Below are 21,417 nucleotides of genomic sequence, written 5' to 3'. Positions count from 1 at the left end.
GAAATCTTTACGCTAACATTTGCTGTTTACATGTATTATCAGCACGTTTGCTTGTTATATTAGCGTTATTTTGTTTTACGAAATCTTTACGCTAACATTTGCTGTTTAATTACATTTATTATCAGCACATTTGCTTGTTATATTAGCGTTCTTCTGTTTTACGAAATCTTTACGTTAACATTTGCTGTTTACATGTATTATCAGCACGTTTGCTTGTTATATTAGCGTTCTTCTGTTTTACGAAATCTTTACGTTAACATTTGCTGTTTACATGTATTATCAGCACGTTTGCTTGTTATATTAGCGTTATTCTGTTTTACGAAATCTTTACGCTAACATTTGCTGTTTACATGTATTATCAGCACGTTTGCTTGTTATATTAGCGTTCTTCTGTTTTACGAAATCTTTACGTTAACATTTGCTGTTTACATGTATTATCAGCACGTTTGCTTGTTATATTAGCGTTATTCTGTTTTACGAAATCTTTACGCTAACATTTGCTGTTTACATGTATTATCAGCACGTTTGCTTGTTATATTAGCGTTATTCTGTTTTACGAAATCTTTACGCCAACATTTGCTGTTTACATGTATTATCAGCACGTTTGCTTGTTATATTAACGTTATTTTGTTTTACGAAATCTTTACGCTAACATTTGCTGTTTAATTACATTTATTATCAGCACATTTGCTTGTTATATTAGCGTTCTTCTGTTTTACGAAATCTTTACGTTAACATTTGCTGTTTAATTACATTTATTATCAGCACATTTGCTTGTTATATTAGCGTTCTTCTGTTTTACGAAATCTTTACGTTAACATTTGCTGTTTACATGTATTATCAGCACGTTTGCTTGTTAACTTATATTAGCGTTATTCTGTTTTACGAAATCTTTACGCTAACATTTGCTGTTTGCATGTATTATCAGCACGTTTGCTTGTTATATTAACGTTCTTCTGTTTTACGAAATCTTTACGCAACATTTGCTTTTTACATGTATTATCAGCACGTTTGCTTGTTATATTAGCGTTCTTCTGTTTTACGAAATCTTTACGCTAACATTTGCTGTTTGCATGTATTATCAGCACGTTTGCTTGTTATATTAACGTTCTTCTGTTTTACGAAATCTTTACGCAACATTTGCTGTTTACATGTATTATCAGCACGTTTGCTTGTTATATTAGCGTTCTTCTGTTTTACGAAATCTTTACGCTAACATTTGCTGTTTGCATGTATTATCAGCACGTTTGCTTGTTATATTAACGTTCTTCTGTTTTACGAAATCTTTACGCAACATTTGCTGTTTACATGTATTATCAGCACGTTTGCTTGTTATATTAGCGTTCTTCTGTTTTACGAAATCTTTACGTTAACATTTGCTGTTTACATGTATTATCAGCACGTTTGCTTGTTAACTTATATTAGCGTTATTCTGTTTTACGAAATCTTTACGCTAACATTTGCTGTTTGCATGTATTATCAGCACGTTTGCTTGTTATATTAACGTTCTTCTGTTTTACGAAATCTTTACGCAACATTTGCTTTTTACATGTATTATCAGCACGTTTGCTTGTTATATTAGCGTTCTTCTGTTTTACGAAATCTTTACGCTAACATTTGCTGTTTGCATGTATTATCAGCACGTTTGCTTGTTATATTAACGTTCTTCTGTTTTACGAAATCTTTACGCAACATTTGCTGTTTACATGTATTATCAGCACGTTTGCTTGTTATATTAGCGTTCTTCTGTTTTACGAAATCTTTACGCTAACATTTGCTGTTTGCATGTATTATCAGCACGTTTGCTTGTTATATTAACGTTATTCTGTTTTACGAAATCTTTACGCTAAAATTTGCTGTTTGCATGTATTATCAGCACGTTTGCTTGTTATATTAGCGTTATTCTATTTTACGAAAATTTTACGCTAACATTTGTTGTTTAATTACATGTAGGCATATTATCAGCACGTTCTTCTTATTATATCAGCGTTCTTTTGTTTCACGAAATACAGTATTTAGGCTAACGTTTGTTGTTTACATGTACTATCAGCACGTTTTTCTTGTTATAGGCCTATCAGCGTTCTTCTGTTTTACGATATCTTTACTCTAACATGTAGCCCGTATTATAAGTAGGCCTATGTTTTATTTTGTTATATAGTCTAAACTTAATTTTATTTTACAAACCTTTACGCAAACATTTATTATTTACTTGTATTATCAGCATGTTTTTATTATAATAGCGTTCCTTAATTCAGGAAATCTTTACGTCAACGTACAATGTTTACGTGTATATTATCAATGTGTTTTTTTATTATATGTACCTATCAGCGTTCTCTGTTTCACAAAATGTAATTCCTTTTGAATATTACTTTTAGTAATGTATACATTCAGGTCTTCCACTCAGTACATGTACCACATGTACCATTTTCAAGTATAGATGCTATATAATGTAATGCTAATTTCGCGAACGAAATGGTTTGAGTTTTTTCTAGAACTATCTGATACAAACCGATCGAACAACAAAGAGTAACACTTTCTAAAGAAACCTGGTTTGCTTTTGCTTAAACTATTAACTTTTTAAATTAATGACAAGGATTTTATGGACAGGTTCCATTTCAAGTTGAGTTAAAAAAGATTAGGTCCAAATGAACACACTAAATCACACATTTTATATGGAGGCGGTGAAGGGTTGACCTACAGTTTCTAAAATGGACTGTAACAACAAGAACTTGCCTCTTATCTCTTGGGACATGGCGCAGAGAAACCTTTCCGTCGTGGAGGCATCTGTCTTTGTTCCATATGTTTGCGACATGTTTATATTCTCCGTATATTTAACTAAACTGGTTGCGAACTGGGGTGAAACCAGGATATATATTTGGTTTGGTTTACAACTCTTACAAGTGTGGTCAAGGAATACAATAAGCATGGAATTCATGCTGGGAACCAATTGACGAGTGTTCCAACCGGCTGTTAAAAGCTTGAGAATTTTAAGAAGTCTCGAATTAATGGATAAATATAGAAAGGTTTCAAGCAACCTACTGAAAATAGCAGTTCATTATTATTTGGTTGAGATCTGTTTTCAACGATAGAGACTATTCAAGAACAATGAGATGAAATTATGAAAAGAGAATTAAAAAACAATTTTATTTTCATAAATTATCATTCTTACCTTTCATTCGGGAGGTCCAGAATTCGGTCCCAGAGACCGGCTGTCCCAACTTGGATTTTTCGTGGCTTCCTATGTCCCTCCAAGGAAATGCTGGGATAAGCTTAGTTACTTGTACCAATTTCAAGGACCATGACCTGACTCCTTCCTAGCCCTCATTATCCTTTCATCGTCACTTCTTATCTATCATCTCCCCGCGAAAGGCCTGCCACCTATCCCATAGAGTAGCGCACTCGGTAAAATTGTGGCCGGTGAGTACGACAGTAAACCGCTGTAATGTCGAAAATGCCGGCAAAAAATAATCACAAAAATGAAACAATAAAATGTACTCGGAGGTAACTAGTAGTGAGTGGATCTCGGCTGCGCTTGTGCTAGTGTTCGAGTCCCGTTTGAATTAATAGCTAATCTGATTTATTTTTTTCTTTGTTTTCCGAACTGTAAGGTGAATGTCAGGTAATTCTACTGCTAATCCTTAGACTCATCTCAACAGAATATCTTGCTATCACCAATATCATCGAAACTTGATAACTGCGCAGTTGTTATTGTACCGTTGAATAACAAATTAAAAAATTACAACTAATAATCACGTTTGTTGTTGATTGAAAATAAACTGCTTTGAAGGCTGTCGAAAACTGTCTATAGACTTAAAAGATTTACAAATAACATATGATTTAATTTAATTTTTCATGGACAAAGTGATATAGACAACTGGAAAATGTATAATAAAATTACAAAGGTATTACATAAAAATACGACAATTATAGCTCTGATGTATAAAAGAATCTACAAAAAGTAACAGAATTAAAGAGTATGATTTTCTTTACACAAAAATATTAAAATTTATTATTACTGTCAAAGAAGAATGGAGAAAGTTACACAACGCAGGACTGCACGCATTGTATTCTTCTCCTGACATAACTAGGAATTTTAATCCAGACGTTTGAGATGGGCAGGGCATGTAGCACATATGGGCGAATCCAGAAATGCATGTAGTTATTTGGGAAGCCGGAGGGAAAAAGGCCTTTGGGGAGGCCGAGACATAGTTTGGAGGATAATATTAAAATGGATTTGAGGGAGGTGGGATAAGATTGTAGAGATTGTATTAATCTTGCTCAGGATAGGGACCGAAGGTGGGCTTATGTGAGGGCGACAATGAACCTCCGGGTTCCTTAAAAACCATAAGTAAGTAAGTATGCCTATTACTGTCAAATTAATTATTTCTTAATATAGCCTACGTAGAAATAGACCTCTTAAACGCAACGCTCGCAATGTCTAAGAGATAAGACTTCTGTTGTTCTTGTGATGTCCAAAACTGTGCCAAAAATTTAGATAGGCCTATAGTTCCTCGTGACCAACCATTAAGCCAACAACATTTATACTGTACAGTATAACTTGTAATTTTTGTACTACGTTACAATAGGTTCATATAGGCCTATGCTCTTCTTCTCAGAGTTCACCTCCTCTGGCTGTCCTTTATGAAACTCAAAGCAGACAGTAGGATCCAATATTAATTATTATTATTATTATTATTATTATTAGTAATTGTTTACCTAGTAAAGTCTTTTTAGCAATAGAAGTTGTTCAGAGAAAACTGGATGAAATCATGACAGAACAACTAAGTGCTCGGAAAATGAAATTCAGGAGTGCATCCATAGATAGTCAGAACTATCTTGAATTAGAGCTATCGAAAGCTGTCAATGAATATAGAATTTGTTGAAGTAACTTACAGAAATCTATATTTCTATAAATTGTATAAGACCTCTTTTCAAAGTCATACAAAATAAAATACAATTACGACAGGGGGTAGCTAAGTACACAGAGATAACCAGGTAACTTGCACCTATAAATAATAGATAACAGCAATGTTATTTATCGAAAGAAAATGTTTTCTGACCTTGAACTATAGAACATATAATATTATATAATATTAATTGTTACCATAACAGATATATTCTGTAGGACCAAAAAATAATACTCTTTACGTAGATTGTTCTAGCAACACTACATATTTCTGTACAGATTACTGTGCATATTACTGTGAAATCTTGGCCACCAAGTCACTCAACTGAGTGCGCTCCTTGTATAATGGCAGTTGACTTAATATAAAATGTCAACATTCATGCCCAACTTGGAGTCAGGCCACGAAGGGAAAAACACTGGAGGAGGGGAGTTCGATCCGGTGCTGTGGATTGGACTTCGGTGTAGCTCAATGGTAGAACCAAGGACTCGGGATCGATCCCCGGCGCCGGACCGAATTTTTCTCCTCTAATATCAATATTAATTGAACTATAGGCTATACATTGCAATACTAACTTTTATATCATAAAAATTCGAGCCCTAATCTTCATAATCACATTTGTTCATCTTACTTGCCCTTAAGGGGCATAAAATAACATGTTATAGGTCTATCTTTCTGTCTTTAACCAAAAGTTCTAAATTTAAGGAAAAGAACACAGAAGTTTTCACTTCGTCTTGTCTCAATGAGCCCCACTTTATAAAGAGATGAGATAGGCTATAATATGTAGTGTGTAACATGGATTTCATTTCTTTCCAAGAAAGAAGTACTTACGATTGTTTCGAAAAATTGGTTATAGGCCTAAAACTTTGTCTCTCTGTCTCTCATAATTATCTGCCTCCTTAATATAATAATTTAAAACGTCACTCTTCGTCGTCATCGTCATCATCTTCATCATAGTCATCCTGTAGAGTTTGAATCGGAAGTGAATATCCTGAAGCAATACCAGGCAGGCGTTGACACCTTTTTCCACTGAATTTGTAGCCTGTAACGCTACCACCAGAGCCAACAACGGATGACTAATATTCTTTTTTATCTAGCCATGTGTAAGACAAAGGCAATTGAAGTCATTATACATAACAAAACAAATACATGTTGGCACAAAAAAGTTGATCGCGTTCTGGTGGAGTCGTTTTAATATCCTGTAAATAGTTTAGTATAGTTATCGATATACCCACCGGCTCCGCCTTGGTGAAAAAGAAGACCAATCACTGGAAAGAAGGCGGAGTCAGTTTAGGTTAAGTTTACTGCACCCTTATCTAGCACGCGGTCCCTTCATCAGCTGGGTTGCCCTTGCTATTGAAGGGCAGGCGGGCTGGAGCGTAATAGACAAGCCAGCCATGCAGTCAGTTTCCGTCTGGTGTGTTGTGGTGTTGGGATTGTGACATTGTGCCTTCCTTCAACTCCTCACTGGACTGCCAAGCGCGCAGGCCGCCGGTCTCCACGCAGCAGTCTGGAGCACACCTCGAGGTATAATAGCTACTGTTTGCAATTATTATTCGGTCCCCAGTTTTGTCTTGCATGAGGGCAGGCAGGGTGAAGCATCCTTTGGATTAGTAGTGGTTAATTCAAGACTTCACTGCTGAAGTTATAGAGATCTTAGAAAAAGACATTTATTCCAAAACTGTGGTTCTTGGACCCGGAGATATATCGCGATGAAAATATGTATGCTTATTATTATTTCAAGGAAGGCGAAAGAGATAGTTGTGACAACGGAGCAGAATACGTAGAAATGTCATCAATAATAATAATAATAATAATAATAATAATAATAATAATAATAATAATAATAATAATAATAATATAGGCTTTATTGCTAGAAGAATAGACAATGTAAAAATATACAACTAACAACAATTCTAACACTCCCCTGAAAGCGACTGATCACGTGCTTAGAGGTTTCAATAGAACAATAAATTTACATACAGGCCTACATAGATGAATTACAATAAAGAATAACTTAAAAACTAATATTCACTAATAACAAAGTGCGTATATACATTCTGAAATATAAAACTGTTTAAATAATAATAATAATAATAATAATAATAATAATAATTTATTTTTATTTATTTATATTTTAATGTGCTGTACAACAGCCAGTGGCCAATTACAGTTCAGCACAAATATAACAAAAACATAAAATAATTATTACACATAAATACAATTACAATTAATTATAATAATAACGATGAATGGATAACTAAGAATAGTATGAGACAATGATAATTCAGTATAATGCCTAAAAAAATACATACGTAAATGATAAATCGTTGCCAAGAGCAAACTAAGTCTATACGTTGAAGGGATCGAATTCGCAGCCATGCATGTTGGCATTTTTAATGCATCTGGAGACTGGTGAAAAAAATTTCGAATTTGTAATATAGAAAAGTTTGTGGGCTCTCATATCTTTTATTGGAATACGTGAGGTAATATTGTTTAAGAAAGAGTCACAGGATATATCACCTTTGAGGACTTTACAAAAGAACAGATAATCTAGCTCATGGCGTCTAGCATATAGATTTTGACAATTAAAATATTCACATTTTCTCTCATAACTGTACCCGGAATTAATGGGCAGAAATCTGAATGAACATAAAGATATAAATTTTCTTTGTATATTTTCTGATTTAGCCGAGTCCGTAGTTGTAATCGAGTTAATAATAATAATAATAATAATAATAATAATAATAATAATAATAATAAAACCATGTAATAATCTAATTTCACCTAATAAAGTTAATGAAGGCGGAGCTGCTATATAATGATCAGGGAAAGGAAGTTCATGCCCTAAAAACGTGAAGAATATGTATGCATTTATGCCGTAAAAATAGATAAATGTGCTACAAAATATGCATTATTAGTCTGAGATTATTTTGACAGAATAATTAGGTATAGGTAACTTACGTTTAGTCTACGGATTTTGAAGAGCTTGCTTCACTGCTGAATGCTCCATTTATGCTGTTACAGTTCACAACTAAGCAGTGACGTATATTTTCTGTTGTCATTCTTCGCCTGTTGTCTCTCAGCATAGCTTTGTAGCTCGAAAAACTTCGTTCTACGTCACAAGAAGTAAGAGGCGCTTGCACAAAAGCTGTGAGCTGTTCTATAGAAAATTTTCCTTCGAGAATATCTTGAATTTTTTAAGTTGCTAATAGCCAGGTTTTTTGGAAAGAATATTTCCTATTTTCACGTTCACTTTATCCCCTGCATTTCCTGGAACTGATGTTTAACTGGATATTGTTCATACGAAATCTGCTAAAGACTGCAGTAAAGGAATACCAATTGCTAACTTGAGAGGCTCCCTATGAGGGCGTCGTCGTTACGTTCAAAATTCATAAACATAAATTAGTCGTGTTTACGAGTTACACACTTTTAAAAATGAGGCAAAGACAAATAAACATACATAATATGCAGTTTCCCTGCATAAATGTTAATATATTTTATATATATATATATATTAGTGTTATTGAATAATTTTTTTAATTAACTGTCACTTATATGAAGTTATAACAATACTATTATACAAATTTTAAAGCAGATCTTTTCTTCTAAAACTGTGTTTCTCAGACCATGACGTTTCGTGATGGAAATAATTTTTATTTCAATTGTCATCATTTAACATCACCATGCTTATTGAGGAAGACCGAAAGTACTGAGTAAAATCACAAATAACACACTTTTTGTTTGATTGTGGGTTGTTTAAAACTGTGGCAACTTTGTTGTAATAATTTCAACATATAACATTTGCTCATATTTGAGCCGTTGAGAGCAGAAGTGGTGTAGCCTAAGTGAAAAATCGGTAATGAGAGTTAAAGTAAACATTCTGTAAAATACAGCGCAAATTATCAATTAATATTCAATTTAGTAGTCAGTGGATAGCACGAAGGACATATTAGTTGCTACTTTGCGCTGTATTTTACAGAACTTTTACTTTAAACCTCATTACCCAATTTTGACTTACACCACTTCTGCTCTGAACGGCTCATTTTATGATTGCCGGTCTAGGTTCTGACATGATGAAAATGTTTGTTGTGTTCAGTGAGAGATACAAAATGAATATTAATACATGGGAAGTGAAAGGACATCTTTTTGGCGCTAGAGGAACTTCATTTAAGTTAACCAAAACCATTCTCCTTTCTCTTAAATTTTCTAATGAGGACACTAACAAAATTTGTCTAATGGTATGGAGAGATTCATTATTCATTTTACACAATCACTTGTATAAAACTACGTAATATGATTTTTTTACTTCATTTCTTTACGCTTAATTTTATTGTACTTTCATCTCATGTTTCTCCGAAATCAAATTGTACTGTATTTTTAAATTTATCATTGTTCTGTATTCTCTCCGCAAACCATATTGTATCTTATCTTTAATTTAACCTCTGCTTTGTATTCTGGATCCTAGTGGTCAGCCGAAGATGTCGGCCAGATGTCCCAAATTGTGGAATTAGTAATAATCGTTCTCATACATACTTTCAAGTATGGTAAATACTCAGCATAATTGAAATTATGGCATTGTTTTTAGTTAAGAAAAAGGGAATACTGTAGAAATAAGATCCTTATCATATCTGAAACACTCAGTAGACCCACAACTAAAAGAAAATTAAAACAATACACGCCAACTTATTGAATGGCGTTTAAATAAATCTGTGATGATGACATTGTTATAGCTATCTTAAGGTAGAATATGTAGTACGCAGGTCGTAATATAACATGATGAATATATATATATATATATATATATATATATATATATATTTCTTTTTATTTAATTTTTTTCTATTTAAAACATCTTTCAATCCAAATATTTTCTTAACATCATTTAAATTATTATAGGCTAAATGTTTTTCATATCATTTATTAGGCTATATTTCATAGATCTTACTTCAGTATTGTGGATTTGTGATGTAGAACAAAAATAGTCTAAACCAGGGATGTCAAAACGCCTAAATTGCGTGCTCATACTACAAGTAATACAAATCCAGCAAGGTTCACTTATCAGCAAAGATAAAGTACAATCATCGCTCTTAAGGAAATGTTGTGCGGGTTCTTGAGAGCACGCAGTGCAGGCGCTTTGACATCCCTGATCGAAACAATATGCAAAAGTAACCTATACAATACATAGTAAACAGACTAATTCAATTTGAAGTATTTGGCACTATATTAACTTCAATATTATATTCTAGCATCTATTACCGGTATGTATTTTCTTTCTTTCGTTTGTGTTGATTGTTTTGTTTTTTCTTATTATGTATTATGTATTTTGCATATGTATCCATGTAAACCACCTGTAATTGGAAGCTTGCTTCTGTTGGTGGTGGATTTAAAATAAAAATAAAATAAAAAAATCATCAGCTGAATAGAAAATATAGGTCTAAGTTTAGAGCTAGAGAAATTTTATTAGTTCTGTTCTGAAATTGTATTCTTGGCCCTTCAAGACTTTAAAATAATTAGGCAGTCTTATTGTGTGGGAAATGCGTGTTATTATTCGGTTGAGAAGCTCTTATCATCCAGTCTGCTATCCAAAAATCTGAAAGTTAGAATTTATAAAACAGTTATATTACCGGTTCTTCTGTATGGCTGTGAAACTTGGACTCTCACTCTGAGAGAGGAACATAGGTTAAAGGTGTTTGAGAATAAGGTGCTTAGGAAAATATTTGGGGCTAAGCGGGATGAAGTTACAGGAGAATGGAGAAAGTTACACAACGCAGAACTGCACGCATTGTATTCTTCACCTGACATTATTAGGAACATTAAATCCAGACGTTTGAGATGGGCAGGGCATGTAGCACGTATGGGCGAATCCAGAAATGCATATAGAGTGTTAGTTGGGAGACCGGAGGGAAAAAGACCTTTGGGGAGGCCGAGACGTAGATGGGAGGATAATATTAAATTGGATTTGAGGGAGGTGGGATATGATGATAGAGACTGGATTAATCTTGTACAGGATAGGGACCGATGGCGGGCTTATGCGAGGGCGGCAATGAACCTTCGGGTTCCTTAAAAGCCATTTGTAAGTAAGTAAGGCAGTCTTATTGTTTATGACAGCTGAGACTGACATAGGGTAGATGAAGATTTTATTTTTATCTTGCAGGCCTATTGAAATTATGAACATTCTGATAAGTACTAGGCCTAAAAGTATCTTGGATTGCTAACACGAAAAATCATCAGGGGAAGAATGTACTTACAAAAGTCAAGTTTTATAAAATTTTGGAAAATATCTTTACAGGATGTCCTTTTATGTACAGAATTTCTGTTGTAAAACAAAAATATTAGTATTTTTAACTTCAGATGAGTTACACCAGAATAGACTACTAATTTAAAATTTGATTAGGTCCATAGAATGAAATGAAATTATTCCCAGTATACTATTTTAAGGGTTAGACAGAAACGAATTAGAAAATAGACGACTGTTTACATATTCCATAGATTGTGTAAGCGTATTTAAATGTGACTTAATTGAAATTATATCGATATTATTACAGAGATCTTAAACCAAGACTTTTGTTGTCCACCGTTGTGGAGTAACTGTTAGCATGCCTGGCAGTGAAACGAGCGGGCCCGGATTCAAATCCTGGTTGAGACAAGTTACCTGGTTGCTGTTTTTTTCCGGGGTTTTCCCTCAACCCAATAAGAGCAAATGCTCGGTAAGTTTCGGTAACTTGACCCATTTCGCTGGCATTATCACCATCTCATTCAGAGATATATATCTATAGCAATTCACAAAGCGTGATAAAATAACAAATTAAAAAAGTAGCTACTTTTGTTCAGAATTTGTAGTTCACGGGCCACAAGATGACGTGACGGAAACATGCAAACCATATACAGCCTATGTTTTATTTTAATTGTTCTTATATAACGAACCTTTTAACCGCAATAGCAACTGACATTAAATGTGGGTATTGCTATTGAAATTGTATATGAGTATTGGTGAAGAGATCGAATTTTATAAGGCGACGATAGTCTTATTTATTTGAATAGACTGAGTAAAACCACGATGAATAACGGTTATTAATTAATTTAAATAATTTTTCTTTTTGTGCTTTATATAGGCTAATATTTACCTTGGTACACGCGTACACATACGCAAGCATAGGCTCTACATGCGTACATTACACACACTGATGAAATATAAATAATAATTTATAGTCTGTCTGTTTTAAAGATAAATTTGAGAGTTTTCGTGACTATTCTAATCCTTTCTCTTTGTGTGTAAACACTCGTATAATTTCATAAAACACTCTTTTTTTGTCCATCCATCCAGCCCTCCCTCCCTCCCTCCCTCCCTCCCTCCATCCATCCATCCCTCCCTCCATCCATCCATCCCTCCCTCCCTCCATCCATCCATCCATCCATCGATCTATCCATTCATCCCTCCATCCATCCACCCAGCCATCCATCCATCCATTCATCCCTCCATCAATCCATCCATCCATCCCTCCCTCCATCCATCCATCCATCCAGCCATCCATCCATCCAGCCATCCATCCATCCATCCCTCCCTCCCTCCCTTCCTCTCTCCATCCATCCATCCATCGATCTATGCATTCATCCCTCCATCCATCCACCCAGCCATCCATCCATCCATCCATCCATCCAGCCATCTCTTATTTATTCTCATCTCTCCTTTTTCAGTATTTTCTTTACTGCACCTCGCTGAACTGAAGTGTGATTTTTACTCTTAAGAAGATCGATCATAAACAAAGTCAGTTTAATAGGTTAGGAATTATTGTTGATTCCAAGTTGACAGGGGAAAGTCATATTGATCACATTTCTACTAAATTTTCAAGAACTTTGTTTCTCTTTAAGGGATTAAAAACTGTTATACCTGAAAACTATATTCGTGATGCTTATTTTGCTTACTTTCAAAGTACTCTTACCTACGGAATATTGCTATGGGGCAACAGTGTTTTTATAAATAGAGTCCTATTGCTTCAAAAAAGGACCTTAGGAATTATATCAAATGCAGCTTTTAATGAACATTGTGAAGCATTATTTGTGAAAAACAAAATCATGACTGTAATAAATTTATATATTCTAGAGTTAATTTTGTATGTTAAAGATAATCTTCCAACTTTGACACTAAGAAATGATATTCATTCCTATGGCACAAGACAAGAAAATGATTTTAATATAATAACATGTAGACTTGCTAAATCTAAAAAAAAAAAAAACTTTTGTCAAATTTCATTAAAGAATGCAAATAAATTTCCATCACATAATACTTACTTACTGGCTTTTAAGGAACCCGGAGATTCATTGCCGCCCTCACATAAGCCCGCCATTGGTCCCTATCCTGAGCAAGATTAATCCAGTCTCTATCATCATATCCCACCTCCCTCAAATCCATTTTAATATTATTTTCCCATCTACGTCTCGGCCTACTCAAAGGTTTTTCCCCTCCCAACTAACACTCTATATGCATTTCTGGATTCACCCATACGTGCTACATGCCCTGCCCATCTCAGACGTCTGGTTTTAATGTTCCTAATTATGTCAGGTGAAGAATACAATACGTGCAATTCTGTGTTGTGTAACTTTCTCCATTCTCCTGCAACTTCATCCGTCTTAGCCCCAAATATTTTCCTAAGCACCTTATTCTCAAACACCCTTACCCTATGTTCTTCTCTCAAAGTGAGAGTCCAAGTTTCACAACCATAAAGAACAACCGGTAATATAACTGTTTTATAAATTCTAACTTTCAGATTTTTTGGCAGCAGACTGGATGACAAAGCTTCTCAACCGAATAATAACAGACATTTCCCATATTTATTCTGTGTTTAATTTCCTCCCGAGTATCATTTATATTTGTTACTGTTGCTCCCAGGTATTTGAATTTTTCCACCTCTTCCATCACATAATATTATTTTTAATTTAAGCGGAGCTGCTCTCAAATTTTACACCTCTAGTTGGTTGATTTAAAATCCGTTTTATAATCTTGACGAATTTTTTGATTGTACAATCCCTTTGTAATTGATTCATTTTAACTGACCTTGTCTATACATAGGCTATTGTTTTTAGACATGTAATTTAAACTATTAAACTATTAAAGCTGACAGACTTTCAGAAAACGATTGCAATGTCGCATATAGGCCTGTACAAATATGAATTTGCATGTAGAATTCGGATATCGAGAAATTTTAGTCCTATGTCATCTTTCACCGAATTAAAATTACAAAATTTCGAGCGACATTATTGTGTAAAATGTGGACATAATATGTGTACAGCTCTCCCCTTCAATTTAATAGACATTAAATAAACAAGTTGAGTTGAAGTGACAGTGCTGCTAGTCTAGGAGGTCCATTAAGTAGATTGTAATCACACGTGAAGTTTGATTTCAGTGATTTACCATCGACATAATTCATCCGAAAGTGCGGCCACTCATTAAACGTCATTAATATTACTGTTGCCACTGTCACATCTCCGTTGTTGTGAAGTAAGCGTGTGCGTTTCATATTCCAGTTTTTAGAGCGCCATAACTCCATTTCACAAATTGATTTGTGTAGTTTGAGGGCCGCACGTGGGCCTAAGTTTTAATGACGTAAATGGCGCCGAGCCCCCTAATGGGCAGACGTGGATGGGTTTGAGTTTGATTCATGTACAATGCAGTTTAGGATTATTTCAATTGGTTTTTTTTTTCCATTACAAGTTCTAGCGCAAAATATTTTCTTCTTGTATACGTGTAACACATAATTATACTGTTTTAATGTTTCCAAGCCACATAAAGTGTGTGCAGTAGTTAAGGCACAGCTTCAACGCTGCGTAATAGGTTGCGATCGTGGGTTTGAATCCCGTCCAAGGCATTGAAGTTTCTGTACCAGGGGTAGATAAAACTCTCAGTTTTATTCACGCATCAGTAAAGGCTCATTCACAATGAAAATTAAACATTACGTAAGCGTTAACTTAAGAATATAAACGTTACGATAAAATCAAGATCATTCACAATGGGAACATAAACATAACAGGAAACATACTTGATAATCATGGAAACATAACAACGACGCCATTTCCTCATATTCTGTCGTATACTTCAGCGCTCCACGATTGTGTTCTGTTTGCAAATCACGTAAGCATAAGCATGAAAGTTTGGAGTTTGCAAACTTTCATGTTAACGTCTTACGGTAATGTTTATGTCAATGCTTATGTGAATCATTGTGAATGATCCCATTTGGTAGCCTGGGCGCAAACTTCTGTGTTTATGTTACGGTTATGTTTAATTTTCATTGTGAATGGGCCTTAATAAAACAGCGATATAGGAGCAACGATAAATCATGACTGAGCAGCGATGTAGCTCAAGCGGTAGACCTGTTTGCCTGCTGCGCTTGGGCGTCAGTTCGATTCCCGCTGGTAAAGCTTTTTTCCGAGGTTTACCGTAACTGTAAGGCGAATGCCAGCTAATCACATAGCGAATCTTTGTCCTTATCTAATCAAATTACCATCTGGACATCACCAACTCCATGGATGGTAAATAATCCAGTACTCGTAGTTTGTACAACGTCGTTTTAATTTAATTTGCTACAGTTACAAATATAAAACTACATGGGCATAGTGAATCAACCACAACAAAATTAAATCTTGAAACTAGCCTATATTAGTTGAACCGTTAAAAGTATTATAATTTAAACAGTTTATGTACCTCTGGCAGACGGGTCCTTTTCGACACCGGTGTGGTGTCATCTTCAGTGTCCTTCGAACTACTGCTGTTCCAGCTGATCTTGATTTCCGGCGTTTACATTCGTCCGTTGTATGTTTGGGGGTGTGTTGCTCTCATGGTGGGGGTGGTTGTTTGTGAATCATGTATTATGATGATGAATAATGTATGGGTATTGAACTGTAATTGTGCGTATTATATATCTTTGACGTGTTAAATTTTTATGTTACCTTGTTAACATGTTTCGACCTGTTATTGGACATGTTAACAAGGCAACATAAAAATTTAACACGTGAAAGATATATAATATGTTTTCCAAAGTGATGTAATGTTAAAAGTTGTGTAATCAAGATGTGTAATTGTGCATTAAGTATATGTTGTGGGTGTGTTATTGTGTGTTTGTATATTTCGTATTGTTCTAATATGTTTAACTGTGGACTTTTTGGTGTGATGTGTAGTTGGTGTTTACAAATTGAAATGCAGTAGCTACCCAGATTTCTACATAGGACAGATAGGAAGATATTTCCAAACAAGATACAATGACAATTAATATTTGAGGAGAAAAATTCGCTCCAAGCTAAGCATATATGTTGGAGTCAGGCCAAAAGGGAAACACTGAAAGAGGAGGGTTCGATCCGGTGCTGTGGATTGAATTTGGCGTAGCTCAGTGGTCAGAGCGCTTGGTACTTAGAACCAAGGACCCGGGTTCGATCCCCGGCGCCGGAGCGAATTTTTCTCCTTAAATATTAATTGTCAATTAATATTACAGAGATTATTCTGTAGGACAAATTAATAAAAAATATTCTTTAATAAGATACAGTGAAAACATTAAAGCTTTAACTAAACCCTACATCACATCAAATTACCCAGAACATATTACCAACAGCAATCACGACTACAGTAACATAGAAAGAGATACAGAAATTGCAGGAACAATGACGAATATTCTTAGCCCACTAATTCTTTCATTATTCGTATGTTACATGTGCGCACTACCATGATGATGTTGGGTGTGATGATTATTATTATGATGATGATGATGATGAGGAGGAGGAGGAGGAGGAGGAGGAGGAAGGAGGTAAGAAGGAGTCGACTGAGGAGAACTGCTAAGTAATTAATATGTATAGTTTTAAACAATGGTTTACTTTGTAAAGTTTTTATTTTTTTAATTTTCGATGGGCTCGTTAGATTTTCATTATATGCAACGGTTAGAAGCGTCTCTTTTTCAACTGTAACCAACTTGTGTGGCGTGAAGAGACAGAAATGTGTTAATGCAGACCTTGTGTTGGGTGAATAGTTAAAGAGTATTTCTACGAGTTTTATGATGCCTCCTTTCAAACTGTCACATAGTCTACACAAAGTTTTATGTAATTTATTAATATATATAGCATTAGGGCCTACTCTAACTTCTGCATTTCACCATACTTTATTCTTAATTTAAATACTTATATTTTTCACTTCATCGCTATTCATGTCGTTGCGAACCTTCAAACCGTCGACATTCAATTCTGGAGATCTGGATTAAAATATAGGAATTTGTATTAAATACTCGTAAAGTTGAGTGTTGTTGCATGTTTTAGCGAGGTAACTTACTTGCGTTTTGTCTGAAAAATGTTCACAATTTTTACAGTAATTCATCCTACTATGAGGCTGATCTGCATCTTACGATTTATCACAGATGGTATTGAAAACGGCTAAAATGATATAAAGTTCCAATATGTTATCCCTACAGGTAGACGTTTGATGTAAAATAAACAAAATTCAGAGCATCCGACATTGGAGGAAAAAGTCATTAAACGTTCCACTAATTGTACAGTGATGTTTTCTCTGTACAAGAATCGAAATTAGATTTCTGTTAGATCCGGCACTATTTTCAGTGGGCAAAGCGGTCGCGAGAATGATTTTCTCTGAATGTTTGTTTCTTTAATTTAATGCTGATTATTGCCGTAACATCACCTCATCACGCATGAATAGCATGTTCATTAAAGTTTTGTTATCCAATAATAGAGGTAGTTATCAGATATTCGTCCACCTACACCCGTTCTGTCGTTCCTAGTGGTCTAGGAGTAAAGCGCTCCCCTATACATCCAGGAGCTTCGGAATCAAACCCGGATGGGTTCGATGGATTTTCCAGGATGCAAAAATCCGGAACGCAAGTTCTCCGGGAGGGACTTTAAGCCTGGTGTTCCTTGTCGGAGTTTTCCAACACGTTAAAGACCTCCAAGCCTGAATTAGAGGGTCTGGACAAAATTTCTCCTCTCTCGCGTCCTAGTAATACTTTAGTTGCATACTAGGTGGCGTTTGAGGTGATGTCTCTCTGTCCCTGTCGGCAAAATACTGTAAGTGTAACTAAATTCCTTGTATATATTGAAACTTCTGTCAGGGGTAGGCCTACCAATATTGTGGATTCGGAACGGTGCGGTGGGTTAAATAAATAAATAAATAAACAAATAAATAAATCGTCACGTTCACACCTATGGAGTAACGGTTAGCACGTCTGACCGCGAAACCATGTGGCCCGGGTTGGATTTCCGGGCAAGGTATCTGGTTGAGGTTTTTCCGGGGTTTTCTCTCAACCCAATATGAGCAATTGCTGGGTAACTTTCGGTGTTTGATCCCGGACTCATTTCACCGCCATTATCACCTTCATCTCATTCAGACACTGAATAACCTAAGATGTTGATAAAACGTCGTAAAATAACACACTAAAATAAATATATATATCGTCGCCCCAGTATTATAGGGGAGAGTCGGGTAGTATCGGACAGCGGGTAATATCGGACAGTGAGTTTCTTTCATCTACCACACGATGATAGTACCTGATTGACATGGTTACGTTTCTGTGATGTCGCGTAGAGAAACGTAACCATGTCATTCAGGTACTGTACTGCCATATGGTGGTAGATGAAAGAAACGCACTGTCCGATATTACCCGATGTCCGATACTACCCGACTCTCCCCTACTGCACTATCTCTATATTGCACTAATATGAGTAGATGATGATGATGATGATGATGATGATGATGATGATGATGATGATGACCAGGAGGAGGAGGAGGAGGAATATATGGTGTTCCTAAATGTTGTTTATATTTGTCATTTTTTAATTCAATGATTCCAGTAAAAACGAAGTGTGAAATTCATTCTTACTCTTCTTACCTCCTTACAAGGAAGCATGTGTAAGTAGCGGAAACAATAAATATTTAGACACTACTCAGCCAAATAAGAGAGTGAATGGGTGACGTGATGGAGGAAGGATGTGAAGGAAGACAAAAGCTTCAAATAGCAGTTGGTCAGGTGCGCATTACATCTTCGTCACTTCGTTTCCGGAGAGAAGTCTGTCAACAATCCAGTCCACCTGCTGGTTTGAGGGACAATCGTTCTGGTATTATACTCTTAGATGGGTTAATAACAGCAAAATTGTATGGAATAATGGGCACAATTATTTAAGAGTAATTTGATGGGTTTCCAAACATATTAGGCCTATAGTCGACTTCAGTGTCGGATAATCAGGTTCAAATTATGGCGATATATCCCTATTCTTTTTTGAAGCTTTCTGCTTTATCTCAGCTGGTGGTACACTGCTTCCGGCTACAGATCTCATAGCTAAGGTTTCAATCCCAAGCAGAAAACAAAAAAATGTATCTCTCTTCTTTAGAGCACCGTCAAAGACACCGAAATAATCTAGAGTTTCGGTGTTAATCTTAAAGGACCATGCCTGAAATATAAGCATGAAGATTAAAAATGTTGCATGACTTGAAATTTTAATCTTGTTCAACGTAGTACAAGATTTTTGGGTTTTTGTACCGTGACGTTTGCAGAAACATCTAAAATTTAGAAGTTATGTGACGGCTCCATTATCAGAGAACCGTTAACAAAGTTTGCATTTTAGGACTGATAACACATGTTTCCTTATTACTCGTATTATTGTTATTATTATTATTATTATTATTATTATTACAATAAAACCCCGATTATCCTTCACCCTATTAGCTGATTGGTGAATTATCCGACTGTCTTTCTTTCTCGTAGAAAAAAATATGAAGTACTGTACATTATATGAGAACGAATTTTTTCTACAAAGTGTTTTTTACAAACCTTTACCTTTACGTATTATGGCTTCACTTCAAGTGGCCCTACTGTTTAACTTGTATGCAAAATGTCTTCTACAAGTGTCAAAAAAAAACATGTTGTACTACGGAAAAAAGTGTAAGAAATTGAATGTTTTGGGAAAAGAGAAAATGTGATTCATCTCACATCACAATAGGAGATAGGAATTACAACTGTGCGCGATTTAGGCTAATGAAAAAAAAAATACTGTATATATAAACTGTATAAAATTTGTAAATCTACAAAATGAGACTACTATTCCAATCTTTCCACAGACAGTCGTCATAAGGAGTTCCCTTGGCCATTAAAATCCCGACGTTGAAAACCAGACTTGAGTAAAATAAATTATGTTTTAATATCTGACATCGGAAAATCAAACAGACCTAAATTAATGAACTTCTGATCAGGTGAACTTCGCCTAGTTTTAACTTCATATCGTACATATTATACGACAGGCCTACATTCTGTTAATATGATGTAGGTGCGAACAAATGAACACATAATGTTTTTTAGTTGGTCATGTAACGACGCTATATCAACTACTAGGTTATTTAGCGTCGATGAGATTGGTGATAGCGAGATGATATTTGGCGAGATGAGTCCGAGGAATCGCCATAGATTACCTGGTATTCACCTTACGGTTGGGAAAAACCTCGGAAAAACCCAACCAGGTAACAGCCCAAGCGGGGATCGAACCCGCTCCCGACCGCAACTTGAGACCGGCAGGCAAGCGCCTTAACCGACTGAGCCACGGCGGTGGCCAACACATAATTTTATTAATAAAGAAACGTTAATTTAAATTAACAAAAAAGAAATTTATTTACAATATTATATAACAACCACTAATACAGTAAAGGGTAACGTCTTGGTTTCATTAGAGAAAAGTAAAAAACTAGCTCGTCTTGTATTTCTTAACTGTTTATAAAAGTGGAATATGAAAAGAAAAGTTCTCATATTCTTTCTTTAGCAAGTAGTACTACTCAATTACTAATTTTTTTATCTTAAGCTCGGTGGCGGAGAGTAATTTCCTTATCCTGCTCCACCCTAAAATGACGCTTCTGAGTGATTCTATAATTAACATGGAGGTATGAGATAATTACTCTGTCTGCCATTACAATTCACTCTGGCTCCATCCCTATCTGATTGATTGATGGTACCACGAGTGACGTCAGAGTAAACCTTTCTTGTGAAAACGTTACAATTTTTCTCTCCTTTGCGCCAAATGTAGACGTTTCACATTAAAGTAATAATATGAAATACAATGCAGAGCATTGCGTAGGAAATGGAGAAACATCAGTTTTTTTTTTACTTTGGATTCGAACTCCAGATCGTGAATTCGATGTAAAGCCTTCCTCAAAGCGTACAAAATTTCCAACGAATAGATGAACTGACATCATTAGCAGTTTAGCCTATGACATAAACATCTTCCATACTGAGAACTATGGGAACAAACAACAGCCGTTGCGTTTGGTATTATCACTAATAATATAAAGTTTATAATTAAATTAAAAAGCCGAACGGACTCGGCGCAGTGATACAGGATCAATAGAGACGCGATGAGGACGGCAAGGAGGACCCTTCGCTTCTAAATGGTCTTTGTTCTCCGGCTATATCCCGCTCCTGGCCGACAATTATTAAAGCTTGGTTCTGATGATACTGCTGTCTGTCTGTCCGTCTGTCTGAAGAGT

General features: G+C 35.3%; 1 protein-coding gene across 1 annotated transcript in view; it reads left to right on the top strand.

The window, feature by feature from the left end:
- Positions 1-6,273: 6,273 nt before the first annotated feature.
- tio (zinc finger domain-containing protein tiptop) overlaps positions 6,274-21,417 on the top strand; it is an 88,568-nt gene continuing 73,424 nt past the window's right edge. The window contains exon 1 of the mRNA XM_069841760.1: positions 6,274-6,431. The gene's annotated coding sequence lies outside the window, so the exon portion shown is untranslated. The remainder of the gene's footprint in view (positions 6,432-21,417) is intronic.

Source organism: Periplaneta americana, chromosome 12 (genome assembly GCF_040183065.1).
Source record: "Periplaneta americana isolate PAMFEO1 chromosome 12, P.americana_PAMFEO1_priV1, whole genome shotgun sequence".
Lineage (NCBI taxonomy): Eukaryota > Metazoa > Arthropoda > Insecta > Blattodea > Blattidae > Periplaneta > Periplaneta americana.
The sequence above is the reverse complement of the archived record's forward strand: the minus strand, read 5'-3'. Positions and strand labels throughout refer to the sequence as shown.